The sequence below is a fragment of the Megalobrama amblycephala genome, linkage group LG19 (genome assembly GCF_018812025.1).
Source record: "Megalobrama amblycephala isolate DHTTF-2021 linkage group LG19, ASM1881202v1, whole genome shotgun sequence".
NCBI lineage: Eukaryota > Metazoa > Chordata > Actinopteri > Cypriniformes > Xenocyprididae > Megalobrama > Megalobrama amblycephala.
The window spans coordinates 32,506,615-32,520,557 of record NC_063062.1 but is presented as its reverse complement, the minus strand read 5'-3'; the positions used below and the strand labels follow the sequence as shown (position 1 = coordinate 32,520,557).

Sequence of the window (13,943 nt, the reverse complement as noted above, 5' to 3'; positions counted from 1 at the left end):
TTTAGTTTCCTCCAGACCAAGAAAAATCAAGAAAAAACAGTTAGCGACAAGTCAAGATGCAAAGAAAACAACTATTTCAAGATAATGAGGAATATTATGTTGTGATTATGACAAAAACGATTTTTACAAAATACAATTTCTTATATTTTTCCTCTTAATTTTGTGCTAAAACATTACTTTTCTCCACCTCTGATCAATTCTACCCCTTAATCTTGAATATTTGGTTATATCCTTGCATCCACCAATCAGTTTGCCCACATTAATGTGAAGCACACTAAATTTATGATATTTACTGAGAGTGAAAAGAGAGAAAGATGAAGGAAGAACCGATGAGTAACTAGGATGAAAAGGAGCTGTTTGAATGTGAAAATGTGATTTGAATCAGAAACACGCTGTTTCGGCATCACTCTGGGGGTCACTATCCTTGCAATTCTGTCAGCAAACTGCCCTTTTGGTGCAATCAGGGAGCCCGTTTCATTTCTTCAAACGACGCTGTTGATACTACACAGGACAAGGTGATAAAGGATCACTGTCTTTCTCTCAAGGAAGGCCATCTGTCAGACCTTGTGCGTGCTTGTGTGTGTGCGTGGTTCAGAAGGATGTAGTGTGGGCATCTAATCATCCTAAGCCAGGCTTTAGCCATGTGTGTGTACACAGTTGCTGACCACCATCACAATCACAAACAGGGCCTGATCACAACTTGAGGTGACGACAACTTCAGAGACATAAGAATGAGTGACGAGACTGCGCTCAGTGCTGTCAGTATACTGCATTCCAGCAGGCTATAAAATGAGTGTAAATGTCCTGCAAAACCAACAGAAATGTGTCAGCACTATTACAGGAAGAGTAAAGCTTTGGCTCGGCTCAGAGGAAGCCTTTAATACGACTTTACATTCTTCTGCTCGTATATCGTGAAGCGTTGCTCAGAAGTTACCTCAGAAAATGATTTAAGTAGGAATAGCACTAAAGGCTCTGACACGAAGCATTACCTTTATGAGATGTGAAACGAGAACATGGCAATTCAATATTATGATTTCATTATCATATAACAATATTAATATTTTGCATTGCAGTGCACTTTAAATGTGAAGGACCCCTAAATATGAGGATCTTTTTGCGAGGGACACCCTTACTAAAATATAATGGCAGCTGTGTATTTTCATGTAGCCTATAAAGACCCATTTACATATAAAAAAAATAGCATGATATTATAAATAATTTTGACATAATCACTGACAAAAAGCCAAAGCCAATTATCTGTCAAATATTTAGTTTAACTTGACTTTTCAAGAAACAACATTATGTGTAAATATGTATTTTAAGTAAATAAATTAACTTTGAATGTCCTAAAAATATATTTTGTGAAATCCTTCTTTGCTCATCTTGAAATAAATAAAAAAATACAAATTGTGTTACTTGTATTTTCCTTTTTTTGTACTGTATATGTATATTTCACCATGTACCACATTTTAAGGTCAACATTAATTGATTTTCCTGAAAGACAAATGGAGACCAAATTTGAATTTACTAAAACAAAGACGAAATATGCATTTTGTAACATTATCCAATTCAAATGAGCCAAATGATTTCATCTGAAAAGCTAAATCATTTATTTTTGAGGCAAAATTACAAAGACAAACCATGCTTTCTTTGTAATAATGTGCATAGATGAATCGTTGGTAGTTTTATGTGTATTAAGAAAGTAAATAGGGTCTATTTTGATTTCACATTCACTGTAATTGCAGCGATTTTATGGAGCACTAAAAATACTAATCTCATTGTACCTGCACAATCACAATAGAGCCTGAAGTTCAAAAATAAAGACATGCATAAGCTGGGAAAGGTTGAACCGATTGACTTTATGTCCCACGAGCTTATTGTCACTAACCAAATGAAGAGAAACACACCCGTTTCACACACGAACACATGCAATTTCTCACAATCTCTCCCTTGAGTGCATACGCACATACATGAACCCCTCCCTGAGTGTATAAACACTCACACACACTGATTGAAGATCGCTCAGCTTGTGTGAAGTGAAACAGGGACAGCGCTCTGTAGAGATTGCTAAGAGTGTGAGATTGCTAAACGCTGATATACAGATGTGTGAGTGGAGAGAGAGATACTGAAGTGTGTTAAGAGAATAACAGCTGCTGGGAGGATCACAGGGAGTCCTACATTTTGTGCTTCAGTGGAGAGAAATGTGGTTTAATTAGCAGTAACCTTTTCGGTATCCAGAGACTAGCCCATCACATGGCCGTACACACACTCTCACACACACAAACACACACATCACCTCACGCACACAGTCCGTAGTTAAAAAGCAGCCACAAGGGCAGAAAGTTTTAATGTGACAACCAGCGGCTGCTGGCGTCAAGGTGAGGCAATGTTTATTTGCAAATAAAGCTTGTCATTTTTAGAAATCTGTACAATGTAAAAAAGTAAGTTACCTGGTTGCCTTAAAATTTTCAAAGTTCATTGAAATTAAAAATTTGAGTTAATACAATGAAGGCGATTAGTTTAATCAACAGAAACTCTAAATATTATGTTATCTGAACCACATTAATTATTTAAGTTGATTTGACAAAAGAAAAAATGTGATAAATCATGAAAATACATTTTTACAGTGTAACAGTGCGTTCACTACTGAAGGGATTCAGGAGTCAAAAAACCAGTGCCTGTGAGAAATAATAATCTGTAATAAATTCAATACACACACACACACACACACACACACATATATCTCTATATATATATATATATATATATATATATATATATTATCTAAATAACAATTTTATGTAAAACCTGATGATCATGTCCTCGGGCATAATTTGAGATTATCTAAAGAGCATTTTGAGCGTCACTGAAACCAAGAACATCTGACTGCCTGTACAAAGGAGTTCACATATTTTAAATGTTTCAAAATCTTGATATATAAATATATAATTTTATTTAACCTTCAACACTGAATATATACGAGGGAATATTGAGGGTTAAATTATATATAATACTAAGTATCTGACATTATAATATATTTAATATGAACAAAACCATGCACAAATGTAAAAGTTCTCACCCTTTTTCACCTTGTCTTGTGCGGCAGGTTCAGCGTGAAATGAAGTACACAGCGATCCCAATATCCATCACAATATCCATCGCAACATTCCAGCTGCGGAGTTCTGGTTAGATCCACACAAGTGAGTGAATTTGAGAGACAGGTGTGCCCTCAGTGCACGAACTGATGATTTCAGTGCATGACCATAAAGACAGAGAGAAAGGACCTCTCGAATGAAACCTCTCAAGTCTGATTGAATCAGTGCGTGACACAAATATTCCTCACTCTTTTAGACGCTGTAAAAAAGACGCTCCGAAATCTTAGAGGAAGAGTCCCAGGAAGGTTGAAATTATATGTAGTCCATGCCTCACAGGATCAGAGAGACTCCTAAAAGAGACAGACAAGGGACAGTGAGTCCTTACCCTGAGGCACTCCTAGAGGAACAAACCAGTGCTGGGCATCCCTAAATCAGCTTTCTGTCCCTTGGACGGACACATTCATGGTCCTCTTCCATTTTCCTCACGTCTCAGGGCTTGTGAACAGTGTTAATCTCTCGCCGTTGTGCTCTGATCTGCAGCTGAAAGGTACAGAGCAAGCGAGGCACCTCCCCCACCTCCGCTAATCCAGCCCTCTCTGTGACAGCCCCTTTTGGCTGCAGCCAATCAGAGCGAAGGCTCCGCCTCCAGGCCTGCCTCCATTCTCTGCCCCCTCTCTCATGCACTAACACTGACACATTATACACTGGATACTCTATTACACTCGACAGACTGATGCACATAAAAAGCAAAAGTCTGGATCTGAAAATGTACAAATGGGGGTTTAGCAAATACTCCACTAAATGTTCAGTTATGATTTGTGTTGACGTGAGTCGTTTGAGTTTATTTGAGTTGACGTGACACTGACTGTTGGCTATATGCAGTAAAACTTGGAAGGAAAAAAAATACAAATGGTTTTAAGTGTCTCAGTTGTTTCTCCAAGACAGCAATTACGTAGTAGATATGTTTTTCTTCTCAAAATGCTCTTCTGTGAAAAATACCTCGAGTATCAGAGACCAATATCAAAAAACTGTACAAAAAAAAGCACAGTCTTCAATCAAAAGTCACACTCAAATTATTTCAAATCAAATAATGTGACCTGCTATCCGTGCTCAGTTTATAGCTCTATACTCTTACATATATGTAAACAATTGACTCATTTTAGTTTTTCCAGTGAAATGGCTTCAATAAAAATAACTAAGAACTTCATTAGGTCTTATGAGCTATGAATGAGCGACCTCTGAGCCTCAAAATTAGTCTCTGTGTAGTTTAACTTCATGAAAATGTGCTGAATTACAATGACAAAGTGGAGCTCACATTATCTTGCTCATTATAGTTGGATACCGCTAAGTATCCCTAAGTGTACAGTTAGGAACTCTCCTTTTCCACACCTCTAATTCAAGGTAAGTTGGTAAACATCAGGGGGTCACAATGATTTATTGGTGAAGAGAAATTAACCACTTGATACAATACAGTTTTTTATGGTAATTTCAAATTCAGATGTCATTTTCTCAAATTCTGCAAAAAAGCGAGGAAATATTATTTCATTTTGTGTATTTAGGATACATAAAATGCAATGATTTTGTCCTTTTATTACAAAACTATTTTTAAAATGTAATTTGCATCAATTTCATTGTAACCACAAAATGCAGTTAAACAGTACATTATTTGAGCTGTGGTGAAAAAGACACCTTAAGAAAAAAAAAAATGCTGAACATTGTTAGTAGATAAATTATATAAACTAGTGAGAGTGTGAAAAGTGTGTTTAAAGAGAGTTTCAAAAAGTCCACAATGCCCATAGTTGATAAAAATTCTTTATATGAGTGACAAAATGTTTAAAGGGCATTTACACTGACACTGAGCTGCAGACAAAGCAACCAAAACTCAGTTGTGTGAACCAAAATTCAGTTTCAGTAAGAGTCTGAGACGCCAGTTGTTGATGCAACAAAAAGTTGAGCAAAGTTCAGTTTTATGTAAATACAGTGACACAATACAGCAAGTACAAATGGAAATACAGACAGTGGAATGGCTGTCTACTAGCAACTAACCGTAAGCTAATAATAATCATAATAATAATTTCTTACTTTTCACTGCACTCAAAGCTCTTTACATATGGAAGGGAGGAATCTCCTCAACCACAACAAATGTGACGCCAGCAATATAGCACCAGAATGGCCACTAAATACAAGCTTATTGGTGGAGAGTACTAACTGTACTAACCGTTATATATACAGTACAGTCCAAAAGTTTGGAACCACTAAGATGTTTAATGTTTTTAAAAGAAGTTTCGTCTGCTCACCAAGGCTACATTTATTTAATTAAAAATACAGTAAAAAACAGTATTATTGTGAAATATTATTAAAATTTAAAATAACTGTGTACTATTTAAATATATTTGACAAAGTAATTTATTCCTGTGATGCAAAGCTGAATTTTCAGCATCATTACTCCAGTCTTCAGTGTCACATGATCCTTCAGAAATCATTCTAATATGCTGATTTGCTGCTCAATAAACATTTATGATTATTTTCAATGTTGAAAACAGTTGTGTACTTTTTTTTTTCAGGATTCCTTGATGAATAGAAAGTTCAAAAGAACAGCATTTATCTGAAATACAAAGCTTCTGTAGCATTATACACTACCGTTCAAAAGTTTGGGGTCAGTAAAAATTATTTTTATTTTTATTTTTTTGAAAAGAAATTAAAGAAATGAATACTTTTATTCAGCAAGGATGCATTAAATCAATCAAAAGTGGCAGTAAAGACATGTATAATGTTACAAAAGATTAGATTTCAGATAAACACTGTTCTTTTGAACTTTCTATTCATCAAATAATCCTGAAAAAAAATATTGTACACAAATATTTTGTACAATTGTACACATTAAATGTTTCTTGAGCAGCAGATCAGCATATTAGAATGATTTCTGAAGGATCATGTGATTATATATTTATAAAACGGTTAGTTTCTGTCCTTGATTCTTATTGGTCAATAGCTGTGTTTTATTCACGATGTGACCGCTTCACCCAACGGTTCTGTGTATCACTACACAACACCCTTAGCAACCACTCTTAGCAACATAAACTGTTTGTTCTCAATTGATATTGTTTATTGAAGCTTACTGTATTATGTAAAAGAGTGTTGTGCAAAAAAGACCAAGTGAGCGAGTTTATTACCTGCATTCAGATTTAGCATTTTCCTTCAGGTCAGTCCTATGTTCATAATAAAAAATCTGTTTAAATGTCCGATGCATTATCGTGTCCTTTTAACATTTAAGGGGTTTTCCCGTGACTGACAGCGCTAGTCAAAGCATTTGTCAGTTGCGTTCTGTTTTCAAAACGATCTTTTCAATGTAAAAGTCTTCGCTACTGACTGACACACCCATAAAGACAGTCTTTACCGCCATCTAATGGCATGAAAATGTAACTTCTGTTGCTGTTCATGGTCAGGTGCTATTTTTTCCGGCAGAAGGAAGGCTTTTAGAAAAAGTTTACTTCTTCATGGAAGTTGCATTGATACATATTTCTGGCTTTAATATTTGTATTGTGGTAACTGTTTTAAAAAAGCAATAAGGTACTCGAGGCTAGTGCTGTATCGTGAACTGTTGGCGATGCAACAAAGTTGAACAAAGTTTAACTGTATGCAAATCCTCAGCAATTTGATGTGGCGACTACCAGTGTAGAAAGGAGCAAAACTAGCGACTCGTGATACAAATGGGTACAGCAGTCGAACAAGAATGCCTACTAGTGACCAACAGTCGGCGACCTCCAGCGATTCAGTTGCTGTCATTGTGAACGTATGGTCACACTTTTAGTTGCATATGTCTCAGTACAGTTTGGAAGTTTCCTTATCCGCAGCACTAATCCAAGGTGAGCTTTAGACATGGGAGGGTGACGTGATTTCTTGCCCATATGGGCCTGTCAGGACTGCATCTGGAGGATAGGAACTTGGCAGTGCTTTTGAGTGTGCGTGTGTTTGCACGCATGCTCGAAGCATCAGGAAAATTAAGAGTTCCTCAAAGAGTCCAGTTGACGGTCAGAGGTCATCCCCTCTATGCAGTCTGTTGCCCGAGTCCTCTTCGCAGTTTTCCGTGCAGACAGAAGGCATTATTTTCAGATGGGCGGCCACAGACGTGCACCATCACACCAAAGCACTTCATGCTCCAGAAATCGCAGAGCTGCACACGAGCACCAGGAGCTCTGGTCAAATGCAGACAGCACAACCCCCCATAAGGCACCTGCCTCACACATGCGGGGAGCTCTGGCAGAGCTGTGAAAGTGGTCAGTTTGTTGACAGCTGTTTGCCGAGACGGGAGGTATTGATTATATCTTGGGGGTGGTGTGAGGTTGTCTCGGTCTCTCTCAGGACTATCCAACCCCATCCCTCTTTATTCCATCTCTCTCTCTTTGTGCCTTACTGGACAAAGAGAACGCCTCTGGGGAGGATGCTTGCCAATGTCCAGACAAGTGCTGAATATTTGATGCGTCCCCAGTGGCATCGGGAGTCTGTTAATGGCTATCTTTAACATACGACCCCCTAGATCAAAGGCTTGACACTCTCTGTGAGCATACCCTATCAATAATGTACCACCGCAGACCAAAATTAACACACACAGACACAAATTAGAACTGAAAATGGAATGACAGACTAGATCTTTGTGGTTAGATATTGAGGGTCATATCATTGCCAGCTTTTTTCATTTACTTTTGACTTTTGTCAAAAAGACCTACCAGTTATCAATATTACATGTCCATCCATCCATATTTTTCCAAACTGCTTGTCCTATGTATAGTCACGGGATGCTGAAACCTAAGCCAACATCAGTCACTCACACCTGCGGTCACTTTAGTGTCTCTAATTGATGCATATCTTTAGATTGTAGGGGAAACTGGAGCACCCGGAGGAATCCTGACTCCAACAAAGGATCCTGCCTCAGCCGAGACTCGAATATGCCACTTAAATATAGCCACTGTGCCACCCAATATTTAATGTCCGTGTATTCATTTGGTAAGTACCTAAGTAATAAGCAGTATAATTAACAGTCAGATGGTCATTCTCACAAAATAAACCCCTTCATGGTGATAAAGACCGGCTGACTGTACGTAATCCCTTAAGGCCCTGATATACTCACAGCGAAGTTATTTTTTTGTTCTTCACTTAGTCAAGACACGTCACATCATGCTTGTTTATATAGAACTTTATACAGATTGCTTTAAAGCAAGCAGCTTTATAGTTTAAAACATGAAAACAATTGTCAGTGAAGCATTCAGTTACTACAACATCATTTTCTATAATAAAGCAGCTCTCCAGTTGTGTTCATGTTACTCACGTCTGACCTCAACGGACTGAACAGAAGAATGAACCAGAGAAGATTTCCACGTCAAAGAAGGCAAAGCCACATTATGTAATCGCCACTAGTAGTACTTTATTTCAATGGTCCACTTTAGACATTTTACTAAATACAAAGTTCTGTCATGAAACTCTAGATGGCACAGGCTGATAGGTCCTTAACTCAACAATCACATCATTCTCTATAGGGCACAGCTGATTGGTTCCTGTTGCATCAGCAGCCAATGATCTTGTGTCCTCAACCTACAAATACTTGGTTAGCATTTGCCTTAGCAGTGCAGCACACATTCAGAAACCCTCCACCTTCCCCAGCTCCAGCTGTATAGATCTGATACGGGTAATTCATGTATGCAATATTGTACAGCAGCAGCAGCAGCATGTCTTTCTTGCTCACAGCAGGGCGTCTTGTATGTATTGACAGTAACAAGTCCCGTACTCTCTCTGCAGCAGCAGCAATAACCAACAGCAGCAGCAGCTTAGCAGATCTTTTCCGCCAAGACCAAATATATCAACATTGTCATACACGTTACCATGCCAAACACTCCAAGAGTTGTCATGACAGATCTAACAATAGAAGTCAAGGGTAACAAAATAGAAGTCAAGGGTAACAAAAATGGTTTGGTTAATAATATCTTCTTTTGTGTTTCACAGAAGAGAAAGTCATGCAGGTTTGGTACGATGTGAAGGAAAGTAAATTATATCAGAATTTAATATTGGTAAATTTATTTTTAAATTACGGCATCCTAGCTCAAAATCAATGCTTTACTGTGAAGTGCATTTCTCTGTGACAAAAATGCAACAACAAGTTTGTTAACTGCATTTACGTTTTGCTAACCCCAGCAAAACATTCACAAGGGAATTCGTGGGCCGGATGGGCTGAAATTGTCCAGGGCCTAATTGTAGTTGCTTATAAGTAACTTATAGTTAGTAGAGTGTCTAAAGTGGACCATCGAAATAATCTGTAACCTTGCCATGGAACAATGGTAGTTGTTCACCAGCCGGAGAGAACTTTTCTGGAAAGTTTGCTTTGGCAAGCTGTTTCAAACTCGCGGAACAAACAACAAACAATTGGCGCCTTTAAATTACATGTAGGTGGCTAATAATGTTCAGGCTTGCATATATGACAATATCTAATGGTAACCTCAATCCATTTTATATAATGACATTAGAGTTGTACTGACTTTGGTACCTATCGGTACTGAAATTTAAAAAAAATGTGACACTTTAGTTTCGTAAACACCTCTGATTTGCCGATGTGTTGACACGCTTATCAGATATATCTGTGATTGGCTACAATGATCAACGCACGGCAGCGTTTGAAAGCACACGGAAGTGTTTGAATTTGAAAGCGTTTTGAAAGCGGGAGCGTTTGAATACCCAGGTGAAAAAAAAGTACATCTCTATAATGTACTTAAAGTGCTCTATTTTCATGCACTAATTTTGTACTTAATATACTAAAAATTCTTCTTTAGTACTTCTTAAGATAATCTTAAGAACATCTAGTTCATATTTCATGGTGTCTCGAAATAGCACAGTTCTTAAGATTATCTTAAGTTAGTACTTCTTTTTAGTATATTAAGTACAAAATTAGTATGCGAAAATAGAGCACTTTAAGTACATTATAGAAGTGTACTTTTTTTTTTTCACCTGGGTAGATGGCTGCTTTCAAACGCACCTGTGTGTATCTGTGTGAAGAGCATGAAGAGCGTGAAGAGCATCATTGATGACTATTTAGAGCGTTTTTACAGCGTTGATCATTGAAGCCAATCACAGATGAGCCGTGAAAACAATGGCCAATCAGGGGTGTTTACGAATCCGCTCAACAGCGCTCAAAGCGTAACATTTTTAAAATTTCAGTGCCGACTAGGCACCGAAGTCGGTACTTTTGACAACTCTAAATGGCATATTTCTAATTTAAGGTACAGCTCTTCCTGGATTAAGTGAAAACAAATTGCTCTCAGCGAGATATGACTTACTGGTGTGAGCAGCCATGAAGGGCTGTGCAGCATGTTGTTCATTCCATTTTTTTATAGGTGCATACTGTCAGATAAATGACCTGCGTGTAAACAGGGAATGGATGGCGGCCCAGTTCAACTCAACTCAGACATGCTCAAAGCACAAACAGGAATCAAAGTTTGAACAACTGAAGTAGAAGGGACGCTAACGCTGCTTACGTCAAGTAGTTCCTGTTATGTCGAGCGAGAGAAGTTTCAAAGAGAGAGAGAGCAGGGAATCTAAAGCACACGAGACACACGCAGTCGCATGTCGCATGGCTACACATTGACATAAATGCGACTTGAATCATCTGAACACATGAGCAGTCAGCAGACCCCAGAAAACAGAAATGACTCATTCCCACATGTCCGATTTCAGGCGAAATGTTCCATCTCTATTTCTCTCTCCAGCAAGTCCATGTACGTGTGTGCGTGCGTTTGCAGTTTCATGCTCCCATTACCACCAACTGTGCTTTACTTTCACAGACCCGCAATACTTTTCATAAGAGTCAAAATATGGGAAACATCGAATGGTACATCACACCGCCAGCTCAGCGGGATTCAGCCGCATGACATGGTTGTCTAACCCTGAACTCCGTCAAACTCTGTTTAATGAGGCCAGCAGGACTGGGGCACGAGCCGGGCCAGAAGGGGTCTTAAAAAGCCCCGCAATGCAGTGGAGGAAAGACTGAATACACAAGGACATCTCACTACCCAAGTGTTCAATTAGCATAGTGTAAGCAGTCCACACCCGAAGCACAGTGTGGGGTCCAACAAGGACACTTAAAGCGTACAACTTACTTTGCAAACGGCTCTGAAGTTTGCTAACCCATTGCGACACTGTCAGGGGAGCGTGTGCTTCTCTGAGCTGCCATCTTGGAACACATTTTTTAATAGTCACAATTTTGACACCTCATTTAAGTGATAACATTTTTATACCTCTTAAAAGCCTCAATGCATCCTCCAGCATCTACTGTCCTGTGGAACATTGGCACAGGTCCGTCCGCCGCTTTAATTAAGCATTTCATTTCAGCATAATGCCATCTCAGTAGTTATAATATTGACAGCCACGAGGATTTGGCAGAGGAATAGAAGTTTGGTGAAGTGGGTTGGAGACACGGGGAAGCTTCTTGGCACGTGTAGATGGCGAGAGGTGCGTGTAGTTTTCTCGGCGTAGGCAGACGGGGAGAGGAGTATCCGAGTTGTGGAATGTCATGGCAGATGGAGGCAGATGGCCATTCATATTCCTGTATCTCATTACAGCTTCTCTGAGTTTCATACGATCAGTAAAAAACTCCCTAACAGATGCATTAGACCTTCGGTGTGTGGCCCGTTAAGTTGGGGGACAGCTTTTACTGGCCAAGAGGGCCGCTTTACACACACTCGGATGTAATAGATGTATCTGCCTTGCAAATATGAGATGCTAAACTGCAGGGTGGCACAAATTTGACTGCTAATATGTCTTTGCTTCTGACTAAAATGCAGAGCTCAGGGTTCCCATGATCACGGAAAACCAAGAATAAAAAATGAGAATTTTTTCCAGTTTTTGTCTGAAAATATGGAATCGGCTAGATGTTGCTTTTTTTGTTGCTCAAGCAATTTTAATGTCTGAATTGTGAGCAAATCAGTTTTTTTCAATGAAATGGTCAAACAGATTCACAATTTTTTTCTTTCTTTCTTTTTTGATTAATCTAAAATTGAATGAATGATTAATCCGGTGGCCAAAAAACATGGACAAGTCATGGAAATTAATAACATCATAAAGGCTGTGTTATACCGTGTAATAAAATACTTAATTTGCTGGATATCGTTTTATTGTGCAGCCATTTTTATGTACAATTTGTGAGCAAATGGTCCTGAAAATTCATTGGTCATCCATAAAATGTACGGTATGGATGGATTGATTTCAGCAGCTCAAACAGACGTCAGATGCAATTTGATGAAATCAGAGAGTCATGATGAACATGTACCATCATTTCAGAGTGGTTTTACAAGCATTCGACCATAGAATACTTGGAACCACCTTTTCAGCTCAAAGGTCACCTCCTCTGTCATTACTGCAAGTACCACAATACAACTACACACTAACTTTACTTTCAACAAAATGAGAGTTACTATGAATGGAAGACACATCCACACTTACCCCGGACGTTTAGCCGATATTTACGCTGGCAAAAAAATGCTTTAGCAAATAGAATAAGAGTTTATATTGGCAAACTGTCATCACAACATGAAAGACGTTCCCAAGAAAGAGTCATTTTTTGGCCTGTCAAAACCCTTCCACTCCATCTTTGATGTTTTATGCCGAACTCTCTGTTAGGGGATGTATACAATAAACCTGGTCTTAACTGGTTTAAGTTGATCTTTTGTCAGCTGGTGTTTAGCTGGTTTACCTGGGTGGCCAGTTTAACTCTAGCTAAAAAGTGGCTAAAACCCCATCTAAAACCAGCTTAGATTGGTTAAAGATGATATGTTCAACAGGGTTGCCACAATTTTAATGGCAAACAATGTTGAACTCCAAATATCTGGAACTCCAAATGATCCTTTTTGTCTTTTATGTCATATTTAAGGCCCGTTCATGCCAAGAATGATAACTATGAAAATAATGATAAAGATATAGTTCTAAAAATCATTCTAAACATAAAAGAATGGCACTGTCCACACCACAGCTCTAACAATAAAGATATAGAGAAACGATATCACTTTCAGAATTCTTTTTTTTTCCAGATGTTGAACGATAAAACATTGACAGGCAATCAGAATCCATTCTAATTTAAGGGCTCGCACATTTAAAATGGCAGACGACATTGTGGAGAAGTTAATCGGCGAGGTCCAGAAAAAGCCATCACTGTTTGACAGTGGATACTTTAAGGAAAATTTATATATGGAACAATCGGCCAGATCCTTGGAATAAATGGTGAGAAGTACTAACAATGAAATCATTATGCTAGGCTATCAAACAGTGTAACCTCAGGTATCTAACACTAGTTTCAACGCTTACTTGGAAGTTGCAGTGAAAAAGACTAGGCGTTGTTTTTATTCCACTATATTGACTTTGTCAGGTAAATTCAGTTTGATTAGATCGATTACACTAGCTATTCACTCGAAACATAGCATGGTGAGGACATCTGCTGGTTAAAGCCGTGTAAATGCGACAAGAAAAGGAAAAACATGTTGTACACACTTTAAAGGGGACCTATTATGCAAAATTCACTTTTGCATGGTGTAAATGTGCACGGTGTTTGGACTCAAACTGGTATTAGCTGGTATGGTTGGTTTCTAACAAGGCTAAGAATGTTTGCTGGTCTAATCTGGTTTAAGATGGTTTAGCTGGTCTCTCAGCCAAGCCAAGCTGTTATTCAGCTGGTTTTGCTAGTTGGCCAGCTGATCTCCTAGACCGACCAATGCCCAAAAACCCTCTAAAATCAGTAAACTAGACAAAAGGGGAACCATCTAAACCATCTAAGACCAGTTTAGACTGGTTTTGGCTAGTTTAGGCTTTTCGTAT

The 13,943-nt window shown here is 38.4% G+C and overlaps 1 protein-coding gene across 9 annotated transcripts in view; it reads right to left on the bottom strand.

Moving 5' to 3' along the window:
* Positions 1-13,943, bottom strand: part of large2 (LARGE xylosyl- and glucuronyltransferase 2) — a 163,971-nt gene that overhangs the window by 94,311 nt on the left and 55,717 nt on the right. For 2 of the 9 annotated variants that reach the window (XM_048169579.1, XM_048169581.1), the window contains one exon: positions 3,080-3,445. The exons of 4 other annotated variants lie outside the window; for them this stretch is intronic. The gene's annotated coding sequence lies outside the window, so the exon portion shown is untranslated. Of the gene's footprint in view, positions 1-3,079; positions 5,319-13,943 lie in introns of those variants that run through there. 3 more of the 9 variants (XM_048169580.1, XM_048169583.1, XM_048169584.1) reach the window with 2 other exon arrangements.